This window comes from Coffea arabica, chromosome 11e, assembly GCF_036785885.1.
Source record: "Coffea arabica cultivar ET-39 chromosome 11e, Coffea Arabica ET-39 HiFi, whole genome shotgun sequence".
NCBI lineage: Eukaryota > Viridiplantae > Streptophyta > Magnoliopsida > Gentianales > Rubiaceae > Coffea > Coffea arabica.
In genome coordinates this window covers 45,915,149-45,937,955 of record NC_092331.1, presented here as the reverse complement: position 1 = coordinate 45,937,955, position 22,807 = coordinate 45,915,149, and the positions used below count along the sequence as shown (strand labels likewise).

The 22,807-nt window shown below is 39.6% G+C and overlaps 18 non-coding genes across 18 annotated transcripts; all 18 read right to left on the bottom strand.

The window, feature by feature from the left end:
• Positions 1-1,007: 1,007 nt before the first annotated feature.
• LOC140029369 (5S ribosomal RNA) lies at positions 1,008-1,126 on the bottom strand. The gene has a single exon (XR_011833273.1). It is a non-coding gene; the product is annotated as a 5S ribosomal RNA (ribosomal RNA).
• A 1,122-nt stretch (positions 1,127-2,248) lies between these two features.
• LOC140029368 (5S ribosomal RNA) lies at positions 2,249-2,367 on the bottom strand. Its single transcript, XR_011833272.1, has one exon. It is a non-coding gene; the product is annotated as a 5S ribosomal RNA (ribosomal RNA).
• A 1,122-nt stretch (positions 2,368-3,489) lies between these two features.
• Positions 3,490-3,608, bottom strand: LOC140029367 (5S ribosomal RNA). Its single transcript, XR_011833271.1, has one exon. It is a non-coding gene; the product is annotated as a 5S ribosomal RNA (ribosomal RNA).
• Positions 3,609-4,730: 1,122 nt separating this feature from the next.
• Positions 4,731-4,849, bottom strand: LOC140029366 (5S ribosomal RNA). Its single transcript, XR_011833270.1, has one exon. It is a non-coding gene; the product is annotated as a 5S ribosomal RNA (ribosomal RNA).
• Positions 4,850-5,971: 1,122 nt separating this feature from the next.
• LOC140029365 (5S ribosomal RNA) lies at positions 5,972-6,090 on the bottom strand. The gene has a single exon (XR_011833269.1). It is a non-coding gene; the product is annotated as a 5S ribosomal RNA (ribosomal RNA).
• A 1,122-nt stretch (positions 6,091-7,212) lies between these two features.
• Positions 7,213-7,331, bottom strand: LOC140029364 (5S ribosomal RNA). Its single transcript, XR_011833268.1, has one exon. It is a non-coding gene; the product is annotated as a 5S ribosomal RNA (ribosomal RNA).
• Positions 7,332-8,453: 1,122 nt separating this feature from the next.
• Positions 8,454-8,572, bottom strand: LOC140029362 (5S ribosomal RNA). Its single transcript, XR_011833266.1, has one exon. It is a non-coding gene; the product is annotated as a 5S ribosomal RNA (ribosomal RNA).
• A 1,122-nt stretch (positions 8,573-9,694) lies between these two features.
• LOC140029361 (5S ribosomal RNA) lies at positions 9,695-9,813 on the bottom strand. The gene has a single exon (XR_011833265.1). It is a non-coding gene; the product is annotated as a 5S ribosomal RNA (ribosomal RNA).
• Positions 9,814-10,935: 1,122 nt separating this feature from the next.
• On the bottom strand, positions 10,936-11,054 carry LOC140029360 (5S ribosomal RNA). Its single transcript, XR_011833264.1, has one exon. It is a non-coding gene; the product is annotated as a 5S ribosomal RNA (ribosomal RNA).
• Positions 11,055-12,176: 1,122 nt separating this feature from the next.
• On the bottom strand, positions 12,177-12,295 carry LOC140029359 (5S ribosomal RNA). The gene has a single exon (XR_011833263.1). It is a non-coding gene; the product is annotated as a 5S ribosomal RNA (ribosomal RNA).
• A 1,122-nt stretch (positions 12,296-13,417) lies between these two features.
• Positions 13,418-13,536, bottom strand: LOC140029358 (5S ribosomal RNA). The gene has a single exon (XR_011833262.1). It is a non-coding gene; the product is annotated as a 5S ribosomal RNA (ribosomal RNA).
• A 1,122-nt stretch (positions 13,537-14,658) lies between these two features.
• Positions 14,659-14,777, bottom strand: LOC140029357 (5S ribosomal RNA). Its single transcript, XR_011833261.1, has one exon. It is a non-coding gene; the product is annotated as a 5S ribosomal RNA (ribosomal RNA).
• A 1,122-nt stretch (positions 14,778-15,899) lies between these two features.
• On the bottom strand, positions 15,900-16,018 carry LOC140029356 (5S ribosomal RNA). The gene has a single exon (XR_011833260.1). It is a non-coding gene; the product is annotated as a 5S ribosomal RNA (ribosomal RNA).
• Positions 16,019-17,140: 1,122 nt separating this feature from the next.
• Positions 17,141-17,259, bottom strand: LOC140029355 (5S ribosomal RNA). Its single transcript, XR_011833259.1, has one exon. It is a non-coding gene; the product is annotated as a 5S ribosomal RNA (ribosomal RNA).
• Positions 17,260-18,381: 1,122 nt separating this feature from the next.
• On the bottom strand, positions 18,382-18,500 carry LOC140029354 (5S ribosomal RNA). Its single transcript, XR_011833258.1, has one exon. It is a non-coding gene; the product is annotated as a 5S ribosomal RNA (ribosomal RNA).
• Positions 18,501-19,622: 1,122 nt separating this feature from the next.
• LOC140029353 (5S ribosomal RNA) lies at positions 19,623-19,741 on the bottom strand. The gene has a single exon (XR_011833257.1). It is a non-coding gene; the product is annotated as a 5S ribosomal RNA (ribosomal RNA).
• Positions 19,742-20,863: 1,122 nt separating this feature from the next.
• On the bottom strand, positions 20,864-20,982 carry LOC140029351 (5S ribosomal RNA). The gene has a single exon (XR_011833255.1). It is a non-coding gene; the product is annotated as a 5S ribosomal RNA (ribosomal RNA).
• Positions 20,983-22,104: 1,122 nt separating this feature from the next.
• LOC140029350 (5S ribosomal RNA) lies at positions 22,105-22,223 on the bottom strand. The gene has a single exon (XR_011833254.1). It is a non-coding gene; the product is annotated as a 5S ribosomal RNA (ribosomal RNA).
• Positions 22,224-22,807: the final 584 nt, after the last annotated feature.

Here is a 22,807-nt window from a genome sequence, read left to right as displayed (position 1 = left end):
ATTTATTTACTTTATATTTTTTTTTGTTATTGATTTGCACCCTGTTTTTTTCCCTCATCCCGCAACTCTAAATTATCATGAAATCAATCCTTCACGCTTGCAGTTAGGGGTGGCAATTCGGGTCCAAATCAGGTTGGCGGGTCGGGTTCGGGTCAACAGACCCGCCAGAAAATCTGTTGACCCGAACCCCGACCCGCCAACCCGTGACGGGTCAGGTATGCTGACCCGAACCCGAAAATTTCAGGTTTACGGGGCGGCGGGTCGACCCGAAATGACCCGAAACTTAATTTTAATTTATTAATTTATCACTGTAATTTCTAATAAAATCAATTTCTCACAAAACTAATTACATAATCAAGTAATAAAAATTTAAATAAATGATTCCAAATCAAATCTAAAATAAATTAAACACCGTAAAAGTGTTTTATCCCAAGCAAAATATAAAATAAATTAAAACAATACAAAAGTGAAAAATAATATAATATATTATTTGTCCAAGTACAATAATTTCAACTTCACACAAATTAAATAAATTCGTTTAGGATTAAGTAATTAATGCCTTTGAAAAAAAGAATAACTTAGTTTAGTTAGATAAAATTATTTTTATGTTTATTAAATTATTTTTAATTCGTAAACGGGTCATATCGGGTCATATCAGGTCACCACGGGTTGACCCGAAATCGACCGGTTTTCTTTTCGGGTTCATCGGGTCCAACCCGATTCTGACCCGAATTCCCGAAACCTCAACCCAAACCCATTAATTTCGTGTTAGGTTCGTGTCGTGTCGAAAATTGCCACCCCTAGTTGCGGTGATGCATTTGCGCCGACAAATTTGAGCGACGATCCGGGCTTTGATCGAGCCGTACCGTTCCTGATTTGTCTCGCGCCTTCAGATCCTCCTTCACGCTTCGACAAGAAGCAAAATATTAAGCAATCGTTCCGACGGAGCTAAATTACTACAGGATAAAGAACGAATAGGAAATTTGGATTTCGAAACAAAAAAGAGAGGGGTGCAACACGAGGACTTCCCAGGGGGTCACCCATCCTAGTACTACTCTCGCCCAAGCACGCTTAACTTCGGAGTTCTGATGGGATCCGGTGCATTAGTGCTGGTATGATCGCACCCGCCATGTTCCTTTCGCGTTATTCTTTTAAACTACCCCGTCCTGCGAAGCAGTGTGGCTTTTCTAGACCGAAATTCATTTTAAGCGTCAATTCAAGCATTTTCCTCTTATCCTTTTATTTATTTACTTTATATTTTTTTTTGTTATTGATTTGCACCCTGTTTTTTTCCCTCATCCCGCAACTCTAAATTATCATGAAATCAATCCTTCACGCTTGCAGTTAGGGGTGGCAATTCGGGTCCAAATCAGGTTGGCGGGTCGGGTTCGGGTCAACAGACCCGCCAGAAAATCTGTTGACCCGAACCCCGACCCGCCAACCCGTGACGGGTCAGGTATGCTGACCCGAACCCGAAAATTTCAGGTTTACGGGGCGGCGGGTCGACCCGAAATGACCCGAAACTTAATTTTAATTTATTAATTTATCACTGTAATTTCTAATAAAATCAATTTCTCACAAAACTAATTACATAATCAAGTAATAAAAATTTAAATAAATGATTCCAAATCAAATCTAAAATAAATTAAACACCGTAAAAGTGTTTTATCCCAAGCAAAATATAAAATAAATTAAAACAATACAAAAGTGAAAAATAATATAATATATTATTTGTCCAAGTACAATAATTTCAACTTCACACAAATTAAATAAATTCGTTTAGGATTAAGTAATTAATGCCTTTGAAAAAAAGAATAACTTAGTTTAGTTAGATAAAATTATTTTTATGTTTATTAAATTATTTTTAATTCGTAAACGGGTCATATCGGGTCATATCAGGTCACCACGGGTTGACCCGAAATCGACCGGTTTTCTTTTCGGGTTCATCGGGTCCAACCCGATTCTGACCCGAATTCCCGAAACCTCAACCCAAACCCATTAATTTCGTGTTAGGTTCGTGTCGTGTCGAAAATTGCCACCCCTAGTTGCGGTGATGCATTTGCGCCGACAAATTTGAGCGACGATCCGGGCTTTGATCGAGCCGTACCGTTCCTGATTTGTCTCGCGCCTTCAGATCCTCCTTCACGCTTCGACAAGAAGCAAAATATTAAGCAATCGTTCCGACGGAGCTAAATTACTACAGGATAAAGAACGAATAGGAAATTTGGATTTCGAAACAAAAAAGAGAGGGGTGCAACACGAGGACTTCCCAGGGGGTCACCCATCCTAGTACTACTCTCGCCCAAGCACGCTTAACTTCGGAGTTCTGATGGGATCCGGTGCATTAGTGCTGGTATGATCGCACCCGCCATGTTCCTTTCGCGTTATTCTTTTAAACTACCCCGTCCTGCGAAGCAGTGTGGCTTTTCTAGACCGAAATTCATTTTAAGCGTCAATTCAAGCATTTTCCTCTTATCCTTTTATTTATTTACTTTATATTTTTTTTTGTTATTGATTTGCACCCTGTTTTTTTCCCTCATCCCGCAACTCTAAATTATCATGAAATCAATCCTTCACGCTTGCAGTTAGGGGTGGCAATTCGGGTCCAAATCAGGTTGGCGGGTCGGGTTCGGGTCAACAGACCCGCCAGAAAATCTGTTGACCCGAACCCCGACCCGCCAACCCGTGACGGGTCAGGTATGCTGACCCGAACCCGAAAATTTCAGGTTTACGGGGCGGCGGGTCGACCCGAAATGACCCGAAACTTAATTTTAATTTATTAATTTATCACTGTAATTTCTAATAAAATCAATTTCTCACAAAACTAATTACATAATCAAGTAATAAAAATTTAAATAAATGATTCCAAATCAAATCTAAAATAAATTAAACACCGTAAAAGTGTTTTATCCCAAGCAAAATATAAAATAAATTAAAACAATACAAAAGTGAAAAATAATATAATATATTATTTGTCCAAGTACAATAATTTCAACTTCACACAAATTAAATAAATTCGTTTAGGATTAAGTAATTAATGCCTTTGAAAAAAAGAATAACTTAGTTTAGTTAGATAAAATTATTTTTATGTTTATTAAATTATTTTTAATTCGTAAACGGGTCATATCGGGTCATATCAGGTCACCACGGGTTGACCCGAAATCGACCGGTTTTCTTTTCGGGTTCATCGGGTCCAACCCGATTCTGACCCGAATTCCCGAAACCTCAACCCAAACCCATTAATTTCGTGTTAGGTTCGTGTCGTGTCGAAAATTGCCACCCCTAGTTGCGGTGATGCATTTGCGCCGACAAATTTGAGCGACGATCCGGGCTTTGATCGAGCCGTACCGTTCCTGATTTGTCTCGCGCCTTCAGATCCTCCTTCACGCTTCGACAAGAAGCAAAATATTAAGCAATCGTTCCGACGGAGCTAAATTACTACAGGATAAAGAACGAATAGGAAATTTGGATTTCGAAACAAAAAAGAGAGGGGTGCAACACGAGGACTTCCCAGGGGGTCACCCATCCTAGTACTACTCTCGCCCAAGCACGCTTAACTTCGGAGTTCTGATGGGATCCGGTGCATTAGTGCTGGTATGATCGCACCCGCCATGTTCCTTTCGCGTTATTCTTTTAAACTACCCCGTCCTGCGAAGCAGTGTGGCTTTTCTAGACCGAAATTCATTTTAAGCGTCAATTCAAGCATTTTCCTCTTATCCTTTTATTTATTTACTTTATATTTTTTTTTGTTATTGATTTGCACCCTGTTTTTTTCCCTCATCCCGCAACTCTAAATTATCATGAAATCAATCCTTCACGCTTGCAGTTAGGGGTGGCAATTCGGGTCCAAATCAGGTTGGCGGGTCGGGTTCGGGTCAACAGACCCGCCAGAAAATCTGTTGACCCGAACCCCGACCCGCCAACCCGTGACGGGTCAGGTATGCTGACCCGAACCCGAAAATTTCAGGTTTACGGGGCGGCGGGTCGACCCGAAATGACCCGAAACTTAATTTTAATTTATTAATTTATCACTGTAATTTCTAATAAAATCAATTTCTCACAAAACTAATTACATAATCAAGTAATAAAAATTTAAATAAATGATTCCAAATCAAATCTAAAATAAATTAAACACCGTAAAAGTGTTTTATCCCAAGCAAAATATAAAATAAATTAAAACAATACAAAAGTGAAAAATAATATAATATATTATTTGTCCAAGTACAATAATTTCAACTTCACACAAATTAAATAAATTCGTTTAGGATTAAGTAATTAATGCCTTTGAAAAAAAGAATAACTTAGTTTAGTTAGATAAAATTATTTTTATGTTTATTAAATTATTTTTAATTCGTAAACGGGTCATATCGGGTCATATCAGGTCACCACGGGTTGACCCGAAATCGACCGGTTTTCTTTTCGGGTTCATCGGGTCCAACCCGATTCTGACCCGAATTCCCGAAACCTCAACCCAAACCCATTAATTTCGTGTTAGGTTCGTGTCGTGTCGAAAATTGCCACCCCTAGTTGCGGTGATGCATTTGCGCCGACAAATTTGAGCGACGATCCGGGCTTTGATCGAGCCGTACCGTTCCTGATTTGTCTCGCGCCTTCAGATCCTCCTTCACGCTTCGACAAGAAGCAAAATATTAAGCAATCGTTCCGACGGAGCTAAATTACTACAGGATAAAGAACGAATAGGAAATTCGGATTTCGAAACAAAAAAGAGAGGGGTGCAACACGAGGACTTCCCAGGGGGTCACCCATCCTAGTACTACTCTCGCCCAAGCACGCTTAACTTCGGAGTTCTGATGGGATCCGGTGCATTAGTGCTGGTATGATCGCACCCGCCATGTTCCTTTCGCGTTATTCTTTTAAACTACCCCGTCCTGCGAAGCAGTGTGGCTTTTCTAGACCGAAATTCATTTTAAGCGTCAATTCAAGCATTTTCCTCTTATCCTTTTATTTATTTACTTTATATTTTTTTTTGTTATTGATTTGCACCCTGTTTTTTTCCCTCATCCCGCAACTCTAAATTATCATGAAATCAATCCTTCACGCTTGCAGTTAGGGGTGGCAATTCGGGTCCAAATCAGGTTGGCGGGTCGGGTTCGGGTCAACAGACCCGCCAGAAAATCTGTTGACCCGAACCCCGACCCGCCAACCCGTGACGGGTCAGGTATGCTGACCCGAACCCGAAAATTTCAGGTTTACGGGGCGGCGGGTCGACCCGAAATGACCCGAAACTTAATTTTAATTTATTAATTTATCACTGTAATTTCTAATAAAATCAATTTCTCACAAAACTAATTACATAATCAAGTAATAAAAATTTAAATAAATGATTCCAAATCAAATCTAAAATAAATTAAACACCGTAAAAGTGTTTTATCCCAAGCAAAATATAAAATAAATTAAAACAATACAAAAGTGAAAAATAATATAATATATTATTTGTCCAAGTACAATAATTTCAACTTCACACAAATTAAATAAATTCGTTTAGGATTAAGTAATTAATGCCTTTGAAAAAAAGAATAACTTAGTTTAGTTAGATAAAATTATTTTTATGTTTATTAAATTATTTTTAATTCGTAAACGGGTCATATCGGGTCATATCAGGTCACCACGGGTTGACCCGAAATCGACCGGTTTTCTTTTCGGGTTCATCGGGTCCAACCCGATTCTGACCCGAATTCCCGAAACCTCAACCCAAACCCATTAATTTCGTGTTAGGTTCGTGTCGTGTCGAAAATTGCCACCCCTAGTTGCGGTGATGCATTTGCGCCGACAAATTTGAGCGACGATCCGGGCTTTGATCGAGCCGTACCGTTCCTGATTTGTCTCGCGCCTTCAGATCCTCCTTCACGCTTCGACAAGAAGCAAAATATTAAGCAATCGTTCCGACGGAGCTAAATTACTACAGGATAAAGAACGAATAGGAAATTCGGATTTCGAAACAAAAAAGAGAGGGGTGCAACACGAGGACTTCCCAGGGGGTCACCCATCCTAGTACTACTCTCGCCCAAGCACGCTTAACTTCGGAGTTCTGATGGGATCCGGTGCATTAGTGCTGGTATGATCGCACCCGCCATGTTCCTTTCGCGTTATTCTTTTAAACTACCCCGTCCTGCGAAGCAGTGTGGCTTTTCTAGACCGAAATTCATTTTAAGCGTCAATTCAAGCATTTTCCTCTTATCCTTTTATTTATTTACTTTATATTTTTTTTTGTTATTGATTTGCACCCTGTTTTTTTCCCTCATCCCGCAACTCTAAATTATCATGAAATCAATCCTTCACGCTTGCAGTTAGGGGTGGCAATTCGGGTCCAAATCAGGTTGGCGGGTCGGGTTCGGGTCAACAGACCCGCCAGAAAATCTGTTGACCCGAACCCCGACCCGCCAACCCGTGACGGGTCAGGTATGCTGACCCGAACCCGAAAATTTCAGGTTTACGGGGCGGCGGGTCGACCCGAAATGACCCGAAACTTAATTTTAATTTATTAATTTATCACTGTAATTTCTAATAAAATCAATTTCTCACAAAACTAATTACATAATCAAGTAATAAAAATTTAAATAAATGATTCCAAATCAAATCTAAAATAAATTAAACACCGTAAAAGTGTTTTATCCCAAGCAAAATATAAAATAAATTAAAACAATACAAAAGTGAAAAATAATATAATATATTATTTGTCCAAGTACAATAATTTCAACTTCACACAAATTAAATAAATTCGTTTAGGATTAAGTAATTAATGCCTTTGAAAAAAAGAATAACTTAGTTTAGTTAGATAAAATTATTTTTATGTTTATTAAATTATTTTTAATTCGTAAACGGGTCATATCGGGTCATATCAGGTCACCACGGGTTGACCCGAAATCGACCGGTTTTCTTTTCGGGTTCATCGGGTCCAACCCGATTCTGACCCGAATTCCCGAAACCTCAACCCAAACCCATTAATTTCGTGTTAGGTTCGTGTCGTGTCGAAAATTGCCACCCCTAGTTGCGGTGATGCATTTGCGCCGACAAATTTGAGCGACGATCCGGGCTTTGATCGAGCCGTACCGTTCCTGATTTGTCTCGCGCCTTCAGATCCTCCTTCACGCTTCGACAAGAAGCAAAATATTAAGCAATCGTTCCGACGGAGCTAAATTACTACAGGATAAAGAACGAATAGGAAATTTGGATTTCGAAACAAAAAAGAGAGGGGTGCAACACGAGGACTTCCCAGGGGGTCACCCATCCTAGTACTACTCTCGCCCAAGCACGCTTAACTTCGGAGTTCTGATGGGATCCGGTGCATTAGTGCTGGTATGATCGCACCCGCCATGTTCCTTTCGCGTTATTCTTTTAAACTACCCCGTCCTGCGAAGCAGTGTGGCTTTTCTAGACCGAAATTCATTTTAAGCGTCAATTCAAGCATTTTCCTCTTATCCTTTTATTTATTTACTTTATATTTTTTTTTGTTATTGATTTGCACCCTGTTTTTTTCCCTCATCCCGCAACTCTAAATTATCATGAAATCAATCCTTCACGCTTGCAGTTAGGGGTGGCAATTCGGGTCCAAATCAGGTTGGCGGGTCGGGTTCGGGTCAACAGACCCGCCAGAAAATCTGTTGACCCGAACCCCGACCCGCCAACCCGTGACGGGTCAGGTATGCTGACCCGAACCCGAAAATTTCAGGTTTACGGGGCGGCGGGTCGACCCGAAATGACCCGAAACTTAATTTTAATTTATTAATTTATCACTGTAATTTCTAATAAAATCAATTTCTCACAAAACTAATTACATAATCAAGTAATAAAAATTTAAATAAATGATTCCAAATCAAATCTAAAATAAATTAAACACCGTAAAAGTGTTTTATCCCAAGCAAAATATAAAATAAATTAAAACAATACAAAAGTGAAAAATAATATAATATATTATTTGTCCAAGTACAATAATTTCAACTTCACACAAATTAAATAAATTCGTTTAGGATTAAGTAATTAATGCCTTTGAAAAAAAGAATAACTTAGTTTAGTTAGATAAAATTATTTTTATGTTTATTAAATTATTTTTAATTCGTAAACGGGTCATATCGGGTCATATCAGGTCACCACGGGTTGACCCGAAATCGACCGGTTTTCTTTTCGGGTTCATCGGGTCCAACCCGATTCTGACCCGAATTCCCGAAACCTCAACCCAAACCCATTAATTTCGTGTTAGGTTCGTGTCGTGTCGAAAATTGCCACCCCTAGTTGCGGTGATGCATTTGCGCCGACAAATTTGAGCGACGATCCGGGCTTTGATCGAGCCGTACCGTTCCTGATTTGTCTCGCGCCTTCAGATCCTCCTTCACGCTTCGACAAGAAGCAAAATATTAAGCAATCGTTCCGACGGAGCTAAATTACTACAGGATAAAGAACGAATAGGAAATTTGGATTTCGAAACAAAAAAGAGAGGGGTGCAACACGAGGACTTCCCAGGGGGTCACCCATCCTAGTACTACTCTCGCCCAAGCACGCTTAACTTCGGAGTTCTGATGGGATCCGGTGCATTAGTGCTGGTATGATCGCACCCGCCATGTTCCTTTCGCGTTATTCTTTTAAACTACCCCGTCCTGCGAAGCAGTGTGGCTTTTCTAGACCGAAATTCATTTTAAGCGTCAATTCAAGCATTTTCCTCTTATCCTTTTATTTATTTACTTTATATTTTTTTTTGTTATTGATTTGCACCCTGTTTTTTTCCCTCATCCCGCAACTCTAAATTATCATGAAATCAATCCTTCACGCTTGCAGTTAGGGGTGGCAATTCGGGTCCAAATCAGGTTGGCGGGTCGGGTTCGGGTCAACAGACCCGCCAGAAAATCTGTTGACCCGAACCCCGACCCGCCAACCCGTGACGGGTCAGGTATGCTGACCCGAACCCGAAAATTTCAGGTTTACGGGGCGGCGGGTCGACCCGAAATGACCCGAAACTTAATTTTAATTTATTAATTTATCACTGTAATTTCTAATAAAATCAATTTCTCACAAAACTAATTACATAATCAAGTAATAAAAATTTAAATAAATGATTCCAAATCAAATCTAAAATAAATTAAACACCGTAAAAGTGTTTTATCCCAAGCAAAATATAAAATAAATTAAAACAATACAAAAGTGAAAAATAATATAATATATTATTTGTCCAAGTACAATAATTTCAACTTCACACAAATTAAATAAATTCGTTTAGGATTAAGTAATTAATGCCTTTGAAAAAAAGAATAACTTAGTTTAGTTAGATAAAATTATTTTTATGTTTATTAAATTATTTTTAATTCGTAAACGGGTCATATCGGGTCATATCAGGTCACCACGGGTTGACCCGAAATCGACCGGTTTTCTTTTCGGGTTCATCGGGTCCAACCCGATTCTGACCCGAATTCCCGAAACCTCAACCCAAACCCATTAATTTCGTGTTAGGTTCGTGTCGTGTCGAAAATTGCCACCCCTAGTTGCGGTGATGCATTTGCGCCGACAAATTTGAGCGACGATCCGGGCTTTGATCGAGCCGTACCGTTCCTGATTTGTCTCGCGCCTTCAGATCCTCCTTCACGCTTCGACAAGAAGCAAAATATTAAGCAATCGTTCCGACGGAGCTAAATTACTACAGGATAAAGAACGAATAGGAAATTTGGATTTCGAAACAAAAAAGAGAGGGGTGCAACACGAGGACTTCCCAGGGGGTCACCCATCCTAGTACTACTCTCGCCCAAGCACGCTTAACTTCGGAGTTCTGATGGGATCCGGTGCATTAGTGCTGGTATGATCGCACCCGCCATGTTCCTTTCGCGTTATTCTTTTAAACTACCCCGTCCTGCGAAGCAGTGTGGCTTTTCTAGACCGAAATTCATTTTAAGCGTCAATTCAAGCATTTTCCTCTTATCCTTTTATTTATTTACTTTATATTTTTTTTTGTTATTGATTTGCACCCTGTTTTTTTCCCTCATCCCGCAACTCTAAATTATCATGAAATCAATCCTTCACGCTTGCAGTTAGGGGTGGCAATTCGGGTCCAAATCAGGTTGGCGGGTCGGGTTCGGGTCAACAGACCCGCCAGAAAATCTGTTGACCCGAACCCCGACCCGCCAACCCGTGACGGGTCAGGTATGCTGACCCGAACCCGAAAATTTCAGGTTTACGGGGCGGCGGGTCGACCCGAAATGACCCGAAACTTAATTTTAATTTATTAATTTATCACTGTAATTTCTAATAAAATCAATTTCTCACAAAACTAATTACATAATCAAGTAATAAAAATTTAAATAAATGATTCCAAATCAAATCTAAAATAAATTAAACACCGTAAAAGTGTTTTATCCCAAGCAAAATATAAAATAAATTAAAACAATACAAAAGTGAAAAATAATATAATATATTATTTGTCCAAGTACAATAATTTCAACTTCACACAAATTAAATAAATTCGTTTAGGATTAAGTAATTAATGCCTTTGAAAAAAAGAATAACTTAGTTTAGTTAGATAAAATTATTTTTATGTTTATTAAATTATTTTTAATTCGTAAACGGGTCATATCGGGTCATATCAGGTCACCACGGGTTGACCCGAAATCGACCGGTTTTCTTTTCGGGTTCATCGGGTCCAACCCGATTCTGACCCGAATTCCCGAAACCTCAACCCAAACCCATTAATTTCGTGTTAGGTTCGTGTCGTGTCGAAAATTGCCACCCCTAGTTGCGGTGATGCATTTGCGCCGACAAATTTGAGCGACGATCCGGGCTTTGATCGAGCCGTACCGTTCCTGATTTGTCTCGCGCCTTCAGATCCTCCTTCACGCTTCGACAAGAAGCAAAATATTAAGCAATCGTTCCGACGGAGCTAAATTACTACAGGATAAAGAACGAATAGGAAATTCGGATTTCGAAACAAAAAAGAGAGGGGTGCAACACGAGGACTTCCCAGGGGGTCACCCATCCTAGTACTACTCTCGCCCAAGCACGCTTAACTTCGGAGTTCTGATGGGATCCGGTGCATTAGTGCTGGTATGATCGCACCCGCCATGTTCCTTTCGCGTTATTCTTTTAAACTACCCCGTCCTGCGAAGCAGTGTGGCTTTTCTAGACCGAAATTCATTTTAAGCGTCAATTCAAGCATTTTCCTCTTATCCTTTTATTTATTTACTTTATATTTTTTTTTGTTATTGATTTGCACCCTGTTTTTTTCCCTCATCCCGCAACTCTAAATTATCATGAAATCAATCCTTCACGCTTGCAGTTAGGGGTGGCAATTCGGGTCCAAATCAGGTTGGCGGGTCGGGTTCGGGTCAACAGACCCGCCAGAAAATCTGTTGACCCGAACCCCGACCCGCCAACCCGTGACGGGTCAGGTATGCTGACCCGAACCCGAAAATTTCAGGTTTACGGGGCGGCGGGTCGACCCGAAATGACCCGAAACTTAATTTTAATTTATTAATTTATCACTGTAATTTCTAATAAAATCAATTTCTCACAAAACTAATTACATAATCAAGTAATAAAAATTTAAATAAATGATTCCAAATCAAATCTAAAATAAATTAAACACCGTAAAAGTGTTTTATCCCAAGCAAAATATAAAATAAATTAAAACAATACAAAAGTGAAAAATAATATAATATATTATTTGTCCAAGTACAATAATTTCAACTTCACACAAATTAAATAAATTCGTTTAGGATTAAGTAATTAATGCCTTTGAAAAAAAGAATAACTTAGTTTAGTTAGATAAAATTATTTTTATGTTTATTAAATTATTTTTAATTCGTAAACGGGTCATATCGGGTCATATCAGGTCACCACGGGTTGACCCGAAATCGACCGGTTTTCTTTTCGGGTTCATCGGGTCCAACCCGATTCTGACCCGAATTCCCGAAACCTCAACCCAAACCCATTAATTTCGTGTTAGGTTCGTGTCGTGTCGAAAATTGCCACCCCTAGTTGCGGTGATGCATTTGCGCCGACAAATTTGAGCGACGATCCGGGCTTTGATCGAGCCGTACCGTTCCTGATTTGTCTCGCGCCTTCAGATCCTCCTTCACGCTTCGACAAGAAGCAAAATATTAAGCAATCGTTCCGACGGAGCTAAATTACTACAGGATAAAGAACGAATAGGAAATTCGGATTTCGAAACAAAAAAGAGAGGGGTGCAACACGAGGACTTCCCAGGGGGTCACCCATCCTAGTACTACTCTCGCCCAAGCACGCTTAACTTCGGAGTTCTGATGGGATCCGGTGCATTAGTGCTGGTATGATCGCACCCGCCATGTTCCTTTCGCGTTATTCTTTTAAACTACCCCGTCCTGCGAAGCAGTGTGGCTTTTCTAGACCGAAATTCATTTTAAGCGTCAATTCAAGCATTTTCCTCTTATCCTTTTATTTATTTACTTTATATTTTTTTTTGTTATTGATTTGCACCCTGTTTTTTTCCCTCATCCCGCAACTCTAAATTATCATGAAATCAATCCTTCACGCTTGCAGTTAGGGGTGGCAATTCGGGTCCAAATCAGGTTGGCGGGTCGGGTTCGGGTCAACAGACCCGCCAGAAAATCTGTTGACCCGAACCCCGACCCGCCAACCCGTGACGGGTCAGGTATGCTGACCCGAACCCGAAAATTTCAGGTTTACGGGGCGGCGGGTCGACCCGAAATGACCCGAAACTTAATTTTAATTTATTAATTTATCACTGTAATTTCTAATAAAATCAATTTCTCACAAAACTAATTACATAATCAAGTAATAAAAATTTAAATAAATGATTCCAAATCAAATCTAAAATAAATTAAACACCGTAAAAGTGTTTTATCCCAAGCAAAATATAAAATAAATTAAAACAATACAAAAGTGAAAAATAATATAATATATTATTTGTCCAAGTACAATAATTTCAACTTCACACAAATTAAATAAATTCGTTTAGGATTAAGTAATTAATGCCTTTGAAAAAAAGAATAACTTAGTTTAGTTAGATAAAATTATTTTTATGTTTATTAAATTATTTTTAATTCGTAAACGGGTCATATCGGGTCATATCAGGTCACCACGGGTTGACCCGAAATCGACCGGTTTTCTTTTCGGGTTCATCGGGTCCAACCCGATTCTGACCCGAATTCCCGAAACCTCAACCCAAACCCATTAATTTCGTGTTAGGTTCGTGTCGTGTCGAAAATTGCCACCCCTAGTTGCGGTGATGCATTTGCGCCGACAAATTTGAGCGACGATCCGGGCTTTGATCGAGCCGTACCGTTCCTGATTTGTCTCGCGCCTTCAGATCCTCCTTCACGCTTCGACAAGAAGCAAAATATTAAGCAATCGTTCCGACGGAGCTAAATTACTACAGGATAAAGAACGAATAGGAAATTCGGATTTCGAAACAAAAAAGAGAGGGGTGCAACACGAGGACTTCCCAGGGGGTCACCCATCCTAGTACTACTCTCGCCCAAGCACGCTTAACTTCGGAGTTCTGATGGGATCCGGTGCATTAGTGCTGGTATGATCGCACCCGCCATGTTCCTTTCGCGTTATTCTTTTAAACTACCCCGTCCTGCGAAGCAGTGTGGCTTTTCTAGACCGAAATTCATTTTAAGCGTCAATTCAAGCATTTTCCTCTTATCCTTTTATTTATTTACTTTATATTTTTTTTTGTTATTGATTTGCACCCTGTTTTTTTCCCTCATCCCGCAACTCTAAATTATCATGAAATCAATCCTTCACGCTTGCAGTTAGGGGTGGCAATTCGGGTCCAAATCAGGTTGGCGGGTCGGGTTCGGGTCAACAGACCCGCCAGAAAATCTGTTGACCCGAACCCCGACCCGCCAACCCGTGACGGGTCAGGTATGCTGACCCGAACCCGAAAATTTCAGGTTTACGGGGCGGCGGGTCGACCCGAAATGACCCGAAACTTAATTTTAATTTATTAATTTATCACTGTAATTTCTAATAAAATCAATTTCTCACAAAACTAATTACATAATCAAGTAATAAAAATTTAAATAAATGATTCCAAATCAAATCTAAAATAAATTAAACACCGTAAAAGTGTTTTATCCCAAGCAAAATATAAAATAAATTAAAACAATACAAAAGTGAAAAATAATATAATATATTATTTGTCCAAGTACAATAATTTCAACTTCACACAAATTAAATAAATTCGTTTAGGATTAAGTAATTAATGCCTTTGAAAAAAAGAATAACTTAGTTTAGTTAGATAAAATTATTTTTATGTTTATTAAATTATTTTTAATTCGTAAACGGGTCATATCGGGTCATATCAGGTCACCACGGGTTGACCCGAAATCGACCGGTTTTCTTTTCGGGTTCATCGGGTCCAACCCGATTCTGACCCGAATTCCCGAAACCTCAACCCAAACCCATTAATTTCGTGTTAGGTTCGTGTCGTGTCGAAAATTGCCACCCCTAGTTGCGGTGATGCATTTGCGCCGACAAATTTGAGCGACGATCCGGGCTTTGATCGAGCCGTACCGTTCCTGATTTGTCTCGCGCCTTCAGATCCTCCTTCACGCTTCGACAAGAAGCAAAATATTAAGCAATCGTTCCGACGGAGCTAAATTACTACAGGATAAAGAACGAATAGGAAATTCGGATTTCGAAACAAAAAAGAGAGGGGTGCAACACGAGGACTTCCCAGGGGGTCACCCATCCTAGTACTACTCTCGCCCAAGCACGCTTAACTTCGGAGTTCTGATGGGATCCGGTGCATTAGTGCTGGTATGATCGCACCCGCCATGTTCCTTTCGCGTTATTCTTTTAAACTACCCCGTCCTGCGAAGCAGTGTGGCTTTTCTAGACCGAAATTCATTTTAAGCGTCAATTCAAGCATTTTCCTCTTATCCTTTTATTTATTTACTTTATATTTTTTTTTGTTATTGATTTGCACCCTGTTTTTTTCCCTCATCCCGCAACTCTAAATTATCATGAAATCAATCCTTCACGCTTGCAGTTAGGGGTGGCAATTCGGGTCCAAATCAGGTTGGCGGGTCGGGTTCGGGTCAACAGACCCGCCAGAAAATCTGTTGACCCGAACCCCGACCCGCCAACCCGTGACGGGTCAGGTATGCTGACCCGAACCCGAAAATTTCAGGTTTACGGGGCGGCGGGTCGACCCGAAATGACCCGAAACTTAATTTTAATTTATTAATTTATCACTGTAATTTCTAATAAAATCAATTTCTCACAAAACTAATTACATAATCAAGTAATAAAAATTTAAATAAATGATTCCAAATCAAATCTAAAATAAATTAAACACCGTAAAAGTGTTTTATCCCAAGCAAAATATAAAATAAATTAAAACAATACAAAAGTGAAAAATAATATAATATATTATTTGTCCAAGTACAATAATTTCAACTTCACACAAATTAAATAAATTCGTTTAGGATTAAGTAATTAATGCCTTTGAAAAAAAGAATAACTTAGTTTAGTTAGATAAAATTATTTTTATGTTTATTAAATTATTTTTAATTCGTAAACGGGTCATATCGGGTCATATCAGGTCACCACGGGTTGACCCGAAATCGACCGGTTTTCTTTTCGGGTTCATCGGGTCCAACCCGATTCTGACCCGAATTCCCGAAACCTCAACCCAAACCCATTAATTTCGTGTTAGGTTCGTGTCGTGTCGAAAATTGCCACCCCTAGTTGCGGTGATGCATTTGCGCCGACAAATTTGAGCGACGATCCGGGCTTTGATCGAGCCGTACCGTTCCTGATTTGTCTCGCGCCTTCAGATCCTCCTTCACGCTTCGACAAGAAGCAAAATATTAAGCAATCGTTCCGACGGAGCTAAATTACTACAGGATAAAGAACGAATAGGAAATTTGGATTTCGAAACAAAAAAGAGAGGGGTGCAACACGAGGACTTCCCAGGGGGTCACCCATCCTAGTACTACTCTCGCCCAAGCACGCTTAACTTCGGAGTTCTGATGGGATCCGGTGCATTAGTGCTGGTATGATCGCACCCGCCATGTTCCTTTCGCGTTATTCTTTTAAACTACCCCGTCCTGCGAAGCAGTGTGGCTTTTCTAGACCGAAATTCATTTTAAGCGTCAATTCAAGCATTTTCCTCTTATCCTTTTATTTATTTACTTTATATTTTTTTTTGTTATTGATTTGCACCCTGTTTTTTTCCCTCATCCCGCAACTCTAAATTATCATGAAATCAATCCTTCACGCTTGCAGTTAGGGGTGGCAATTCGGGTCCAAATCAGGTTGGCGGGTCGGGTTCGGGTCAACAGACCCGCCAGAAAATCTGTTGACCCGAACCCCGACCCGCCAACCCGTGACGGGTCAGGTATGCTGACCCGAACCCGAAAATTTCAGGTTTACGGGGCGGCGGGTCGACCCGAAATGACCCGAAACTTAATTTTAATTTATTAATTTATCACTGTAATTTCTAATAAAATCAATTTCTCACAAAACTAATTACATAATCAAGTAATAAAAATTTAAATAAATGATTCCAAATCAAATCTAAAATAAATTAAACACCGTAAAAGTGTTTTATCCCAAGCAAAATATAAAATAAATTAAAACAATACAAAAGTGAAAAATAATATAATATATTATTTGTCCAAGTACAATAATTTCAACTTCACACAAATTAAATAAATTCGTTTAGGATTAAGTAATTAATGCCTTTGAAAAAAAGAATAACTTAGTTTAGTTAGATAAAATTATTTTTATGTTTATTAAATTATTTTTAATTCGTAAACGGGTCATATCGGGTCATATCAGGTCACCACGGGTTGACCCGAAATCGACCGGTTTTCTTTTCGGGTTCATCGGGTCCAACCCGATTCTGACCCGAATTCCCGAAACCTCAACCCAAACCCATTAATTTCGTGTTAGGTTCGTGTCGTGTCGAAAATTGCCACCCCTAGTTGCGGTGATGCATTTGCGCCGACAAATTTGAGCGACGATCCGGGCTTTGATCGAGCCGTACCGTTCCTGATTTGTCTCGCGCCTTCAGATCCTCCTTCACGCTTCGACAAGAAGCAAAATATTAAGCAATCGTTCCGACGGAGCTAAATTACTACAGGATAAAGAACGAATAGGAAATTTGGATTTCGAAACAAAAAAGAGAGGGGTGCAACACGAGGACTTCCCAGGGGGTCACCCATCCTAGTACTACTCTCGCCCAAGCACGCTTAACTTCGGAGTTCTGATGGGATCCGGTGCATTAGTGCTGGTATGATCGCACCCGCCATGTTCCTTTCGCGTTATTCTTTTAAACTACCCCGTCCTGCGAAGCAGTGTGGCTTTTCTAGACCGAAATTCATTTTAAGCGTCAATTCAAGCATTTTCCTCTTATCCTTTTATTTATTTACTTTATATTTTTTTTTGTTATTGATTTGCACCCTGTTTTTTTCCCTCATCCCGCAACTCTAAATTATCATGAAATCAATCCTTCACGCTTGCAGTTAGGGGTGGCAATTCGGGTCCAAATCAGGTTGGCGGGTCGGGTTCGGGTCAACAGACCCGCCAGAAAATCTGTTGACCCGAACCCCGACCCGCCAACCCGTGACGGGTCAGGTATGCTGACCCGAACCCGAAAATTTCAGGTTTACGGGGCGGCGGGTCGACCCGAAATGACCCGAAACTTAATTTTAATTTATTAATTTATCACTGTAATTTCTAATAAAATCAATTTCTCACAAAACTAATTACATAATCAAGTAATAAAAATTTAAATAAATGATTCCAAATCAAATCTAAAATAAATTAAACACCGTAAAAGTGTTTTATCCCAAGCAAAATATAAAATAAATTAAAACAATACAAAAGTGAAAAATAATATAATATATTATTTGTCCAAGTACAATAATTTCAACTTCACACAAATTAAATAAATTCGTTTAGGATTAAGTAATTAATGCCTTTGAAAAAAAGAATAACTTAGTTTAGTTAGATAAAATTATTTTTATGTTTATTAAATTATTTTTAATTCGTAAACGGGTCATATCGGGTCATATCAGGTCACCACGGGTTGACCCGAAATCGACCGGTTTTCTTTTCGGGTTCATCGGGTCCAACCCGATTCTGACCCGAATTCCCGAAACCTCAACCCAAACCCATTAATTTCGTGTTAGGTTCGTGTCGTGTCGAAAATTGCCACCCCTAGTTGCGGTGATGCATTTGCGCCGACAAATTTGAGCGACGATCCGGGCTTTGATCGAGCCGTACCGTTCCTGATTTGTCTCGCGCCTTCAGATCCTCCTTCACGCTTCGACAAGAAGCAAAATATTAAGCAATCGTTCCGACGGAGCTAAATTACTACAGGATAAAGAACGAATAGGAAATTTGGATTTCGAAACAAAAAAGAGAGGGGTGCAACACGAGGACTTCCCAGGGGGTCACCCATCCTAGTACTACTCTCGCCCAAGCACGCTTAACTTCGGAGTTCTGATGGGATCCGGTGCATTAGTGCTGGTATGATCGCACCCGCCATGTTCCTTTCGCGTTATTCTTTTAAACTACCCCGTCCTGCGAAGCAGTGTGGCTTTTCTAGACCGAAATTCATTTTAAGCGTCAATTCAAGCATTTTCCTCTTATCCTTTTATTTATTTACTTTATATTTTTTTTTGTTATTGATTTGCACCCTGTTTTTTTCCCTCATCCCGCAACTCTAAATTATCATGAAATCAATCCTTCACGCTTGCAGTTAGGGGTGGCAATTCGGGTCCAAATCAGGTTGGCGGGTCGGGTTCGGGTCAACAGACCCGCCAGAAAATCTGTTGACCCGAACCCCGACCCGCCAACCCGTGACGGGTCAGGTATGCTGACCCGAACCCGAAAATTTCAGGTTTACGGGGCGGCGGGTCGACCCGAAATGACCCGAAACTTAATTTTAATTTATTAATTTATCACTGTAATTTCTAATAAAATCAATTTCTCACAAAACTAATTACATAATCAAGTAATAAAAATTTAAATAAATGATTCCAAATCAAATCTAAAATAAATTAAACACCGTAAAAGTGTTTTATCCCAAGCAAAATATAAAATAAATTAAAACAATACAAAAGTGAAAAATAATATAATATATTATTTGTCCAAGTACAATAATTTCAACTTCACACAAATTAAATAAATTCGTTTAGGATTAAGTAATTAATGCCTTTGAAAAAAAGAATAACTTAGTTTAGTTAGATAAAATTATTTTTATGTTTATTAAATTATTTTTAATTCGTAAACGGGTCATATCGGGTCATATCAGGTCACCACGGGTTGACCCGAAATCGACCGGTTTTCTTTTCGGGTTCATCGGGTCCAACCCGATTCTGACCCGAATTCCCGAAACCTCAACCCAAACCCATTAATTTCGTGTTAGGTTCGTGTCGTGTCGAAAATTGCCACCCCTAGTTGCGGTGATGCATTTGCGCCGACAAATTTGAGCGACGATCCGGGCTTTGATCGAGCCGTACCGTTCCTGATTTGTCTCGCGCCTTCAGATCCTCCTTCACGCTTCGACAAGAAGCAAAATATTAAGCAATCGTTCCGACGGAGCTAAATTACTACAGGATAAAGAACGAATAGGAAATTCGGATTTCGAAACAAAAAAGAGAGGGGTGCAACACGAGGACTTCCCAGGGGGTCACCCATCCTAGTACTACTCTCGCCCAAGCACGCTTAACTTCGGAGTTCTGATGGGATCCGGTGCATTAGTGCTGGTATGATCGCACCCGCCATGTTCCTTTCGCGTTATTCTTTTAAACTACCCCGTCCTGCGAAGCAGTGTGGCTTTTCTAGACCGAAATTCATTTTAAGCGTCAATTCAAGCATTTTCCTCTTATCCTTTTATTTATTTACTTTATATTTTTTTTTGTTATTGATTTGCACCCTGTTTTTTTCCCTCATCCCGCAACTCTAAATTATCATGAAATCAATCCTTCACGCTTGCAGTTAGGGGTGGCAATTCGGGTCCAAATCAGGTTGGCGGGTCGGGTTCGGGTCAACAGACCCGCCAGAAAATCTGTTGACCCGAACCCCGACCCGCCAACCCGTGACGGGTCAGGTATGCTGACCCGAACCCGAAAATTTCAGGTTTACGGGGCGGCGGGTCGACCCGAAATGACCCGAAACTTAATTTTAATTTATTAATTTATCACTGTAATTTCTAATAAAATCAATTTCTCACAAAACTAATTACATAATCAAGTAATAAAAATTTAAATAAATGATTCCAAATCAAATCTAAAATAAATTAAACACCGTAAAAGTGTTTTATCCCAAGCAAAATATAAAATAAATTAAAACAATACAAAAGTGAAAAATAATATAATATATTATTTGTCCAAGTACAATAATTTCAACTTCACACAAATTAAATAAATTCGTTTAGGATTAAGTAATTAATGCCTTTGAAAAAAAGAATAACTTAGTTTAGTTAGATAAAATTATTTTTATGTTTATTAAATTATTTTTAATTCGTAAACGGGTCATATCGGGTCATATCAGGTCACCACGGGTTGACCCGAAATCGACCGGTTTTCTTTTCGGGTTCATCGGGTCCAACCCGATTCTGACCCGAATTCCCGAAACCTCAACCCAAACCCATTAATTTCGTGTTAGGTTCGTGTCGTGTCGAAAATTGCCACCCCTAGTTGCGGTGATGCATTTGCGCCGACAAATTTGAGCGACGATCCGGGCTTTGATCGAGCCGTACCGTTCCTGATTTGTCTCGCGCCTTCAGATCCTCCTTCACGCTTCGACAAGAAGCAAAATATTAAGCAATCGTTCCGACGGAGCTAAATTACTACAGGATAAAGAACGAATAGGAAATTTGGATTTCGAAACAAAAAAGAGAGGGGTGCAACACGAGGACTTCCCAGGGGGTCACCCATCCTAGTACTACTCTCGCCCAAGCACGCTTAACTTCGGAGTTCTGATGGGATCCGGTGCATTAGTGCTGGTATGATCGCACCCGCCATGTTCCTTTCGCGTTATTCTTTTAAACTACCCCGTCCTGCGAAGCAGTGTGGCTTTTCTAGACCGAAATTCATTTTAAGCGTCAATTCAAGCATTTTCCTCTTATCCTTTTATTTATTTACTTTATATTTTTTTTTGTTATTGATTTGCACCCTGTTTTTTTCCCTCATCCCGCAACTCTAAATTATCATGAAATCAATCCTTCACGCTTGCAGTTAGGGGTGGCAATTCGGGTCCAAATCAGGTTGGCGGGTCGGGTTCGGGTCAACAGACCCGCCAGAAAATCTGTTGACCCGAACCCCGACCCGCCAACCCGTGACGGGTCAGGTATGCTGACCCGAACCCGAAAATTTCAGGTTTACGGGGCGGCGGGTCGACCCGAAATGACCCGAAACTTAATTTTAATTTATTAATTTATCACTGTAATTTCTAATAAAATCAATTTCTCACAAAACTAATTACATAATCAAGTAATAAAAATTTAAATAAATGATTCCAAATCAAATCTAAAATAAATTAAACACCGTAAAAGTGTTTTATCCCAAGCAAAATATAAAATAAATTAAAACAATACAAAAGTGAAAAATAATATAATATATTATTTGTCCAAGTACAATAATTTCAACTTCACACAAATTAAATAAATTCGTTTAGGATTAAGTAATTAATGCCTTTGAAAAAAAGAATAACTTAGTTTAGTTAGATAAAATTATTTTTATGTTTATTAAATTATTTTTAATTCGTAAACGGGTCATATCGGGTCATATCAGGTCACCACGGGTTGACCCGAAATCGACCGGTTTTCTTTTCGGGTTCATCGGGTCCAACCCGATTCTGACCCGAATTCCCGAAACCTCAACCCAAACCCATTAATTTCGTGTTAGGTTCGTGTCGTGTCGAAAATTGCCACCCCTAGTTGCGGTGATGCATTTGCGCCGACAAATTTGAGCGACGATCCGGGCTTTGATCGAGCCGTACCGTTCCTGATTTGTCTCGCGCCTTCAGATCCTCCTTCACGCTTCGACAAGAAGCAAAATATTAAGCAATCGTTCCGACGGAGCTAAATTACTACAGGATAAAGAACGAATAGGAAATTCGGATTTCGAAACAAAAAAGAGAGGGGTGCAACACGAGGACTTCCCAGGGGGTCACCCATCCTAGTACTACTCTCGCCCAAGCACGCTTAACTTCGGAGTTCTGATGGGATCCGGTGCATTAGTGCTGGTATGATCGCACCCGCCATGTTCCTTTCGCGTTATTCTTTTAAACTACCCCGTCCTGCGAAGCAGTGTGGCTTTTCTAGACCGAAATTCATTTTAAGCGTCAATTCAAGCATTTTCCTCTTATCCTTTTATTTATTTACTTTATATTTTTTTTTGTTATTGATTTGCACCCTGTTTTTTTCCCTCATCCCGCAACTCTAAATTATCATGAAATCAATCCTTCACGCTTGCAGTTAGGGGTGGCAATTCGGGTCCAAATCAGGTTGGCGGGTCGGGTTCGGGTCAACAGACCCGCCAGAAAATCTGTTGACCCGAACCCCGACCCGCCAACCCGTGACGGGTCAGGTATGCTGACCCGAACCCGAAAATTTCAGGTTTACGGGGCGGCGGGTCGACCCGAAATGACCCGAAACTTAATTTTAATTTATTAATTTATCACTGTAATTTCTAATAAAATCAATTTCTCACAAAACTAATTACATAATCAAGTAATAAAAATTTAAATAAATGATTCCAAATCAAATCTAAAATAAATTAAACACCGTAAAAGTGTTTTATCCCAAGCAAAATATAAAATAAATTAAAACAATACAAAAGTG